This window comes from Amblyomma americanum, chromosome 11 (genome assembly GCF_052857255.1).
Source record: "Amblyomma americanum isolate KBUSLIRL-KWMA chromosome 11, ASM5285725v1, whole genome shotgun sequence".
NCBI lineage: Eukaryota > Metazoa > Arthropoda > Arachnida > Ixodida > Ixodidae > Amblyomma > Amblyomma americanum.
In genome coordinates, this window is record NC_135507.1 from 15,846,212 (window position 1) to 15,856,088 (window position 9,877).

General features: G+C 48.0%; 1 pseudogene; it reads left to right on the plus strand.

Moving 5' to 3' along the window:
* The first annotated feature begins 1,111 nt into the window (after positions 1-1,111).
* On the plus strand, positions 1,112-8,766 carry LOC144110943 (pancreatic lipase-related protein 2-like; annotated as a pseudogene).
* The last annotated feature ends 1,111 nt before the right edge of the window (positions 8,767-9,877 follow it).

The following is a 9,877-nucleotide window of genomic DNA, read 5'->3' on the forward strand; positions in this document are numbered from 1 at the left end:
TGCAGGCAGTGGAGTTACAACGCAGGGAGGAGACTGTCCCCGACCATGCAGGGAGGGGACTATCCCCCTTTCATCTGCCACTCCCTGCATTGTCACGCTAGCAGTTTCGTGAGAATCGGCCGACGCCATTGGCTGGCAAGGGGTCCTTTGACGGGGAAAAGCAGCTTTTTTCTTGACTTGTATCCAACTACACTGACATTTTCAAAGCGCAGAATAGGGCTAGAACTCAAGTGACAATATACCTGTCAAACTTTTCTACCTTCTTTTCTGTGCAAGAAGCACGGTAATAGCTCGGTCGTTGTACAGTTAATTGGTTTAGAGTTGCTGTCATTGACTTTAAATTCTCTCAGAAGCGCGCGTCGACAGCCTGCCGTTCTGCCTTCACGACGGCCGTTTTCAAACGACTCCTTGTACACAGTCGAGTAACGAAATGCCGGCTCACAACCTGTGATTGCGGGACTGGAAGGGGAAAATGGAATGGGCGTACACTCTAAAGCCGGAGTAAAAAAGGACTCTAAACAGAAAGGAGTAAAGGGGGAGTAAGTTGTTATCTTGCGCACTTCCTTTTACAAAAAGAGAGTGCTCTAGAAAACAACTTACTCCGTCTGCGTATATGTGCTCAGAGTGTATAAAAGCTCCATTTTCGTTGAGTGCGGACTCTTTGTGATTGTAAAGCTGTAGCCTATCGATACAGGCCAACTTAGGGTTATCCTGATTGTCCATTTAAAGGAAGGCCAATGAGAGAAAAAGAGACCTTCTGTTTGGAGACCTTTGAAGGCCAATTTTGAGCAGCAGGGTATGCTACTTTCCTACCAGAACTGAAGGATGCACTGCTTAACAGACTGAAGCGCTGGTCCGTGTTTATCGGCGTTCCTTAGTTCCTTGACTGACTCTGCAGCGTTTAGTCTATATACAATATCGTATCAAACAGCCCATATACAATCCAGCTTTGTAGCACCGATTAGCCTGCAATTTCTCTGTCATTAGGCCTCTCTTCCAAAGCATGCGAAACTGAAATGTTCGACAAATCCAGATCTCATTCGTAATGATCGATCGCCCTTATTCAGGCGTGTATAGGTCCACGTCGGACCAAAACCAGGATGTGGACGCGATGTACGACACGCACAAGTACGAGGAGTTGACCAAGGACGCCTTCGCAGACATCGAGCTCTCCGTGAAGCGGCATGAGGCGGGGTTAAAAGAATTGGCCTTAACACTGGCAATTTCGGAGCATTCCCTGGCGCCGCTGACCTTCAAGGAGCTGCCAGGAAATTTCGACGTGTCCGGCAATCTGACGTACTTCGTACCCCAGCCTCTATCCAAGGTAATCAGGAAGAAAAGAAACAGTCCAACGCATTTTTTTCTCATTCTCAGACGCGAAACAGTGACATCCGTTAGAGTTGCTGAATTTTTTTTTCACAACGACACATTGTTCCTCTTAAAGTTAATGACTTTTCATGAGGACATTGTAGTGCAAACCTGCTTCCACCAACTGCAGCCGCCACTTAAGACAGAAAAAGTACTCCGCATAGTTGTGCAGAGTTCAGACTAGAGGCGCGTTTTTGCTCAGACCACAAACTCTGACGTTCTCGGCGCCCGGGAGGGCGCATGCGCACAACGCCTGGCACGCCACCATAGTGAAATTTACGAAGTGGCGAGCCGACGACGACAGGGGGTGTGCGACGAGAGGGGGCGTGCGGCGCATTCTGGGCAAACTGGTTTTACGTGCCTGGCTGCCCCAGCGCGAAGTACTGGGCATTTACACAAACCCGACAACGACGGATCGAGTAGGTCTTTTGGACTCATGTAAACGTCAGCGGGTCAAGCTAGGTATACCCGACTACGGGTAGCTTGACCCAGTTCGACCTGCTTGGTAAAGTACAGTACGGTCAACGTTTTTAGAGATCTAAAAACGTTGGCGTTGAGTACGGTCCACTTTTAAAGGGAACCTTCCGTAGCGTGGCCAACGTGCTCCTCGAAGCGCCCTCTTCGGTAACCGACGAGAATTGGCGACAACAGGCGCGTGCGCAGTTGTGCGGAAGGTCATGGAGGAAGTTTTTTTTCCTCCATGCGGAAGGTGGTGTCAGCCTCGCGTCGTCGCGAAGGTAGGAAATCTGGAATGCGATGGCTGTACTAAAAATAGAAAGCAGACTTTACTCTTAGCTACATAACAGGTATTTGAACGACATACACTTCTTTAATTTCCGATTCTTTTAGAGTAATTTTTTCGCGAAGCGAGAGCGGTGAAGGAGAGACATGTCCAGTTCTCGTTCACTTTCAGCTCTGAATCTATGAGAATAACGTCCTGTTGCTGCAGTGGGGCGATTATTATGCGAAAGCATAAGGAGCATATCGAGGCATTTTCCCGGTATTCGTGCGTTGTGTCGCTGTCACACTCGGTCGGTATTGGCGTGTTGTGTGTTAATCGTAGAAATCAAGATATATGCGGTTGCTGTAAGATGTATAATCACGCATGCCACGTGATATATGGTCATTATACTATATGGTTGGAGTGATCCGACTCAAACGCCCGCCTATGCCGCCAATGGCAACTCTATGAGATTGTGAAAAGACGACCAAAGCCACGACTCCGAAGGCATTACCTAGGCGTACGCCAGTATGCGCATGCGCATGGCGTCCAGGTCTGCACCTGCCAGATATTAGACACCTGCAAGATTTCATCAGAAACACCGCTGCCCACTTGGCAGAGGACTGTTAGCAACTTTGAAGCAATCATCCTCGAAGTGATGAAGGTGCTTACAAACTTCGCTGTAAATTTGTAAGCAGCCAGATCGCCTCACACGATAACAACTATCTTGCCCAGGTGAAGCCCCGGTTTCTGCTGTACTCTAACAAGGCCAAGAAACGCGCTGACAGAAAGATGTTCGAAACAGGCTTGGACAAGGCGGGCTTCAAAAAGCTGGCAAAGAAGGCGAAGCGCAAACAGAAGCTGTACATCATCGTACACGGCCTCGGGAGTAGTGCTGAAGCAGCGTGGATGCAGGACTTGAAGGACGAGATACTCAACGAGGTAATACATGCATTTTCATGCATGCAGCCTTTGTTAAAAGTAAAGAGACCAAAAGGTTTGCTTCTTAACCTTGTATTTAACTCTTGTCGCAGCTGCGGAAGTCCTAGAGATATGGAACACAGCATGACCCAGAAAGAAACGCCTTGGACTCTGTACTTTTGATAAAGGCTGTGCGTTCACTTTCTCTTGTAACAGGAGTGCGCTCGTAGTGCCGCTAGGTCGCGCCGCTTGTGCGGTTGCGGGCTTTGTCTTTGAGTCTGCACATTACAGTGCCCTGCAGATTTGCTCATGCCTCGGTCTTTCTGCCCAAGGCCGCGCGTTCGCGGGTGGCGCGGACTTCAAAAATCGTCGTTATGTCTGAGCATTAGGCATGAAATGCTTTTAGCTTCCCTCCTCGGCAAGTTAAGGCCAGTACAATCCGGAAACCGCGGCAAACTTGAAGACGAACGCCTGGCCAACGCCTGTCTCTGGCCAAGCATACTTCACCGTACATGCAGTCGGCGTGGTCTTTCTGTTCGAACGCTTGGTTCTGTATCCTGCATGGGAACTTTTACAAAACTGTTTCTTTCGCAGAACTGACTCGCGTTGTTTTGTTCTTCTGTGCATATAAGAACAGAATCAACCAGGCACAACTTAGGAACCGTTAGCCTTAGGTTTTCTGTCCTGCGAGTTGGTGCACTGCACGCAGTTGTGACGTCGCTTTTGTGTCCAAGAGCCTTGCAGTGTACAGAAAAAGTGTTTCACGGGCTGTCTGACCAAAGAGTCTGCATGTTGCGCATATTATTTATGCTGTAGTCGGATGAACCTCCGCCCACATTCAGGACCGCCGCACAGAATTTCTCCACGACAAAAATGAATTCCGCAGTTAAAACTTTTCTTGTTACCTAAACAAAAAGTTAATGAGAAGAAAAAAGTTATAAGCTCCAGAATTTTGATACTTGACTTGTTTATTATATTCAAACATAAAAAATCTAATTTAGTTTATTGTTGTGGTTTGCCAATGGACTAACACAAGATGCGCCGCACCGTAGGCCGTTGTTAACTGCTGTTTTGCTACGTTGCATCCTATCACAGAACGCTGTAACCTAGTCGCAATCTTGATGAGCTATTTTCTTCTCCTAAGGCTCTTAGGCCAATGCAGACTAAATGCGCTCTCGCTGACGCGGACAGGAGAAGGATGCTTCCGTGGTGCTCGTGGACTGGAGCAAAGGCTGCGGTTTGCTTCGCGGCTACAGCAAGGCAGCCGGAAACACACGCACTGTGGCGCGGTCGCTGGCGTTTCTGGTGAAGACGCTGACGGATGCCAACGTGGCCGGTCCCGAGCAGGTCCAATACATCGGCCACAGCCTTGGTGCCCAGACGGTCGGCTTCTTCGGCCAGGATGTCAAGAATCCCACGGGACGGCGGATATCTAGGATTACCGGTGAGGCATGCAACGTCGCGAGGGACTCTGGGCAGAAAGTTTGCTCAGATCACTGACGAAGCGTAAAGGGCTCCCTATAGTCATGTGAGGGGTGGACAGGGGTCTTAGAGCTATTTTTTTTTATTTGGGGGCCAAGGGTATTGACACCGTACAGAAGTATTCAAAAATGTAGCTTGATGGGCCAGTTGGTGCATTACTGCCGAAAAAAACAACAGAAAAGACGCGTTCACAAGAGAAAGGTGTAGACAGGGTGACGCTGAAAAACAGCATCTTCCTTTCTTCTACTTCTTTTTGGGAACGCGTCTTTGTGCACGGCTTTTCTGCTGTTTTTTTTTCGTATAGTAGAGATAACATGGGGGAGAAACAGATAACATGGGGGAGAAAAGCTATAAAACGTGCCAGACCTGTGTCACTGGATTAAACAGGCGGATCGAGGCCGTGGTTCTAGCCGGTAAAATGGTTGCCCAACACGTAGGTAATGAGGGCTACAATAACCGACTGTGTAGTTTCGCAGATTGCAGCATATGCATGGAGTAGCCCTCCTCTCCAACGAATTGAGGACGTGTGGAGATGTGTGGCGTAGCGTACCAGGATGTGAGCTTATAGAAGCTTTCCGTTTTAGAAACAGCAACTGTGCAGATTGTTTTTAGAGGGTAGCAGTTAAAATTAGATTAGTGGAATGGCGGGAGGGCAGCAATAAAGTTCGGAAGAGCAAGATAAATCTGGAAGGACATTTAACCATCCTCAAGAGTGGAATACGATAGTATTATAGATCCCCATTGTCAGGCGACCTCTTTCTACCATTAATTAATTTAGTTCCCACCTGCCACGGTGAGCAGTTGCTCGCAATTCGGTTGGCTGATTTCCACTTGCATCGGTGGGCAAGTTGTGATGACGTCAGAATATCATGGGACCTCTCAATCCGGTGGGCCGGTTGCCACCTACCACGGTGGGCAGGTTGTGTTGGCGTCACAAGGTTACATCATATCTCTCGACCAGACAGCGAGCTTCGTGACACTCCCTCCCATTTTCGCGGAATGATATTGACTCTAGCGCTTAATCCTAATGATTCAGAGCTGTATTTGTTATGTGTGAACTGTCACCACATCAACATAGAAAAAAGAACAGTGGCTTAGCTCGGCTATGCCAGGATATACGTAGCGAAAGCTAAGGTATAGCTTAGTTAGCCTTGGTTAATCTTGATTGCGAGGAGGTGGCGCCGTGGCTGGTTACGTTGTTCGTGACGTGGTTGGTCACGTGACCAGTCACGGGGTTTTGTCATGTGTTACGGTGCGACCACGGTGGGACTGCGGGCACCGCGAAACTGCAAGTTCATGGTCAATGTAGCTTTCGCTACCAAAGGGAAGTTTCTAGCTTTCTCTTTGTCCCCACAGGGAATACAGTGACAGTGCCGTGATTGTACTCGCAACCGTGTCCACAGGTTTGGACCCGGCGGGCCCGCTGTTCGAGCACCACGGCGTGCATCTAAGACCGAGCGACGCCGATTTCGTGGACGTGCTTGCACACAAGCATGGGCAGCGGCTTTGCAGACACACTCTTACTTCGGGTCGGGATGCGCTCCAGATGCGTCCACGTGGACTTCTACCCAAACGGCGGTCGAAGGCAGCCCGGATGTTGGCTCTTAAGCTGTGAGAGCAGTCTGCGGTTACGAATTTTACATTGAAGTGAGATCCACTATAACCAAACGTTCTTTCATAGCAAAGTACCGTGCGTTACGAAGGCCGGATGTTATTACATTATGAGCCGGGCACCAAGACTGTGATTAACTATGAATTTTTAATGACTCCACTTTTGGGCCAATCATTCGCCGCGTAGTGACGCCTTTTGGAATTGTTCCTTGCCCCCTATGGCGTCACGGGTACCTCTGATGTCATAGTAAGTTACAGGTTTCCAGACTGCAATCCGCTGCAAACACAGGTACTCTTCGTCTGCTCGTGTAGCTGTGTGATCTTCCCGGGCGTGCGCGTATACACACACACACACACACACACACACACACACACACACACACACATATATATATATATATATATATATATATATATATATATATATATATATATATATATATATATATATATATATATATATATATATATATATATATATAGTTTCGAATCGTAGCCGCCGCATCTTTTTGTCCTCAGTTCCCGCGGTACTGGTCGTGTCTTTCCAGAACTAAATAAACCAGGAGTCAGCACGTGACGTTATCGTCATCGGGACGTCCAATTAGTTTTCTTAATTTTTTCAAGCGCATCAGCGTGTATACAAGTTCAGAGGGGAGAGGACGGGCGTCATTTTCAATCGTCGGTATCCTTGGTCGTTATGAAGCTAATTTTTTTTGCAGTTCGTTGATGACTGATAGAATACCTATAGGGTCTCCATTTTCGTTAACTTCGAAGAAAATCGTTTCATAGTCACTGTGGTAAGAAACTGCGCGTGTTCATTTTGATGTATATGTCGCGAGGGGCGACACTTTTGAGCCGGTCGCGCTCGCCACAGTCCTTTATCAAGATCTTGACTATGGTCACTGGAAATTAAAGGCAAACTTTAAGGACTGTTCTCGTGCCGTGTAAGGCCCACTTCAAGCTTGTACGGTTGGTGAAACTATAACAAAGACAGTTGCAAGCGCTCAGGAGGCTTGCCGAAACATACCTTGCAGGTTGGAAGCACAAGAAACATACACTCGCCAAAGAAAAAAAAAAGATTTAACACATGACGTTTCGAGACCCGTACGGGTCCCTTGTTCACAATGAGGATGGGCGGAATGGGCCACTACTTATAAGCGGACTTGACTGCACAGTGAGTGGGAGTAGATATCGGGGAGATTCCCTATCGTCCTGTTGATAGCATTCTTGGTCGTCTGTATGTAAAATGATTCGGGAAGTAATCGTGAAGATAAAGGTTTCTTCGTGTCCAAGATTGTGGCGTTCTCCCAGTCAATGGAGTGCTGCATCATTTGGGCATGCTCTGCAAGTCCGCTGGAGGGAGTGCGACCTTTCTTGACGTCATTCTTGTGTTCCCTTATTCTTCTTTTAAAATCGCCTGACTCGGCAATGTATGATGCATCGCAATCCTTGCAGGGGATCTTGTATACCTTGCAGTTTTTTGACAGTACGAAATGAACAAGGCGCGGGGGGGAGGGGGGGGGCGCAGCCTCCTCCCGCTATCCAGTGTGTCGACAAGTGGTCTTAAGCTTCCTTCCCGACCTGTTCATTTTGTACTCTAAAGAGCTCTACTCTTCTTTGCCCCCAATGCTGATATGAAACCGTTTGTCGTACAGCGTTCCGGGTAGTGTCATACGACTGTGTGTGTGTGTGTGGGTGGGTGGTGCCATGCATCGCGCATGACTCAGAACTTCACTTCTGCAACGTAGCATTACTCAGCACTTCGCAAGTAACTTAATGCAAAGTGTACAGAGTTTGTACAAAGTATGCACACTCATGACTCGCAGTCATAGTCATGACTATTAGCCATTATGCAAAGTAGCATGACTCAGAGCTTTAATGCGTTCGCATTCTCACACGTAAGCAGTCTTAAATGTTCGTGATGGTGCTGCAGCGGGCTAGTCGGTGTAACATGTCAGAAAAGGGAACTGCACAAACACAGGACGAGTTCTGTGTCGATCATGTCTGCCTAGTCCTGTGTTAGCGCTGTTCGTCTCTATGCAGTCTTAAGTGACTCTGCCGAATCTTTTTTCACTCTAACAGTTCCACTTTTCTTTGCATTTCTGTATACTGTACGTGTGTTCATTAGCCCTCTGTGTCCCTCTTCCTATACACCTTATCTTGTAATCTAGAGCTGTGTCCGCGGTCGGCCCTTGAGGAAACGCTCACACCCGTTCCTTCCCGCAGCCTGCTCACACTCGAAGGCTATCGAGTACTACACCGACTCTGTGCGAGGGTGCGAGTTCCCGACGCGATCGTGCGACAGCTACGAGTCCTTCCTGTCAGGAAAGTGTGCTCCCAGCTGCAAGGAAGGCCGCGAGTGCGGCCGCATGGGCCACCCGGCCAAAGCGCCTCTGACGGGGAACCAGTTCATCAAGACGACCAAAAAGAGGTGCGCACATCGTCCGCCGAAAACACTGCCGTACGGGCCGATTGCTATTAGTGGCGACTTGGGGCGGTTTCCTGTGGCTACTTTCGACCCGGACAAAGAGCTCCTGGACGCGCTGGGACGGTCGGCGAAGATCCTGCTAGAAGATGCCACTCCAGAGGAACGCTCACAGCTCCTGGAAGCACTCAGGGAGGAGCAGGAGCTTCGCAAGGCTAAAAAAAGACGGCAGAATTAAGCGCTGCTGTTAGCAGGGCTCACAGAGCCTGTGGTGGTACCGCGTTTTAATTGTGATATAAAATCACGCATTTACACAATAGTTCCCAGACTTTGCGACCTCCATCAGGCAAAGATGTGACAGGCGTATACATTGCTTCCCTAGCTCTCTGTAGATAACGCTCTCTACAGATTGAGACTAGAGGTTATGGAGTTCTTGACAGCCAAACTTGAAAAATGGACGAAAGAGAAATGCACTCCTCCGGCTGATGAATGTTTTGACAAGATGACTGAGACAGGTCTTGCCGAAACGTTGGTGTGTGTACTGATTTATGTCTGAGTGACCTTCTTGCACTTGTAGTCGTCAGTGCGCTTAAGTAGACTTTCTTGCCGTACTTTGTTCAAGTTTCTGTTTATAGGGTTATTTAATGACGTCACAGCAGCCACCATTTTGTTGCACATGGGGCATGCTTCAAGGCCCCCGCGCGTGTTTAATCGGTTTATCGCCATCCTCTCCGCCCTGCACCGGTGAAACAGCGGGGTGTACGTCAAAAGGGCGACAATGACGTCATGTGAACACCTCCTGTCAAGAAAGAACACATTATAAATCCACATGGTGGCGTATTTTTCAAACAATACTCATTAAAAGGACGCATATAAGTGCGATCACATTACATGATATTGGCTGATAAGCATCTCAAATGCAACCTGCAAGGTAACACGCCCAGGGAAAATGGCAAATGACTCAAGGGCTAATAAGTGTTGTTAAAAAGAAGAACGAACAGGAGATATGATTGATTTCCAGCGCGAGGTTTAACCGTTGATTTTGACTCCAAAGCGTTTCGTAATGAAATCCAAGAGGAAGTAACCCCACGGAAAATGATAAATAACTAGTTTCCTGTTATTTCTTGGTTTTCGAAAAGACAAAAAGGGGGGGGGGGGAGTTCACTTGTAGGGAAACGATTCGAAATACTGCCTTGTGCTTTCAAAAACGCAGCGCTACAGTCCATTGCGCCACATAACTTTTTCTTTAGTTCCTCTTTAGAGATGACAGTATACACACAGACACTGAGAAAATGTCAAGCGCACTTTGGCTGACGAAGAAACATAAAACATTTTTAGACATACTATGT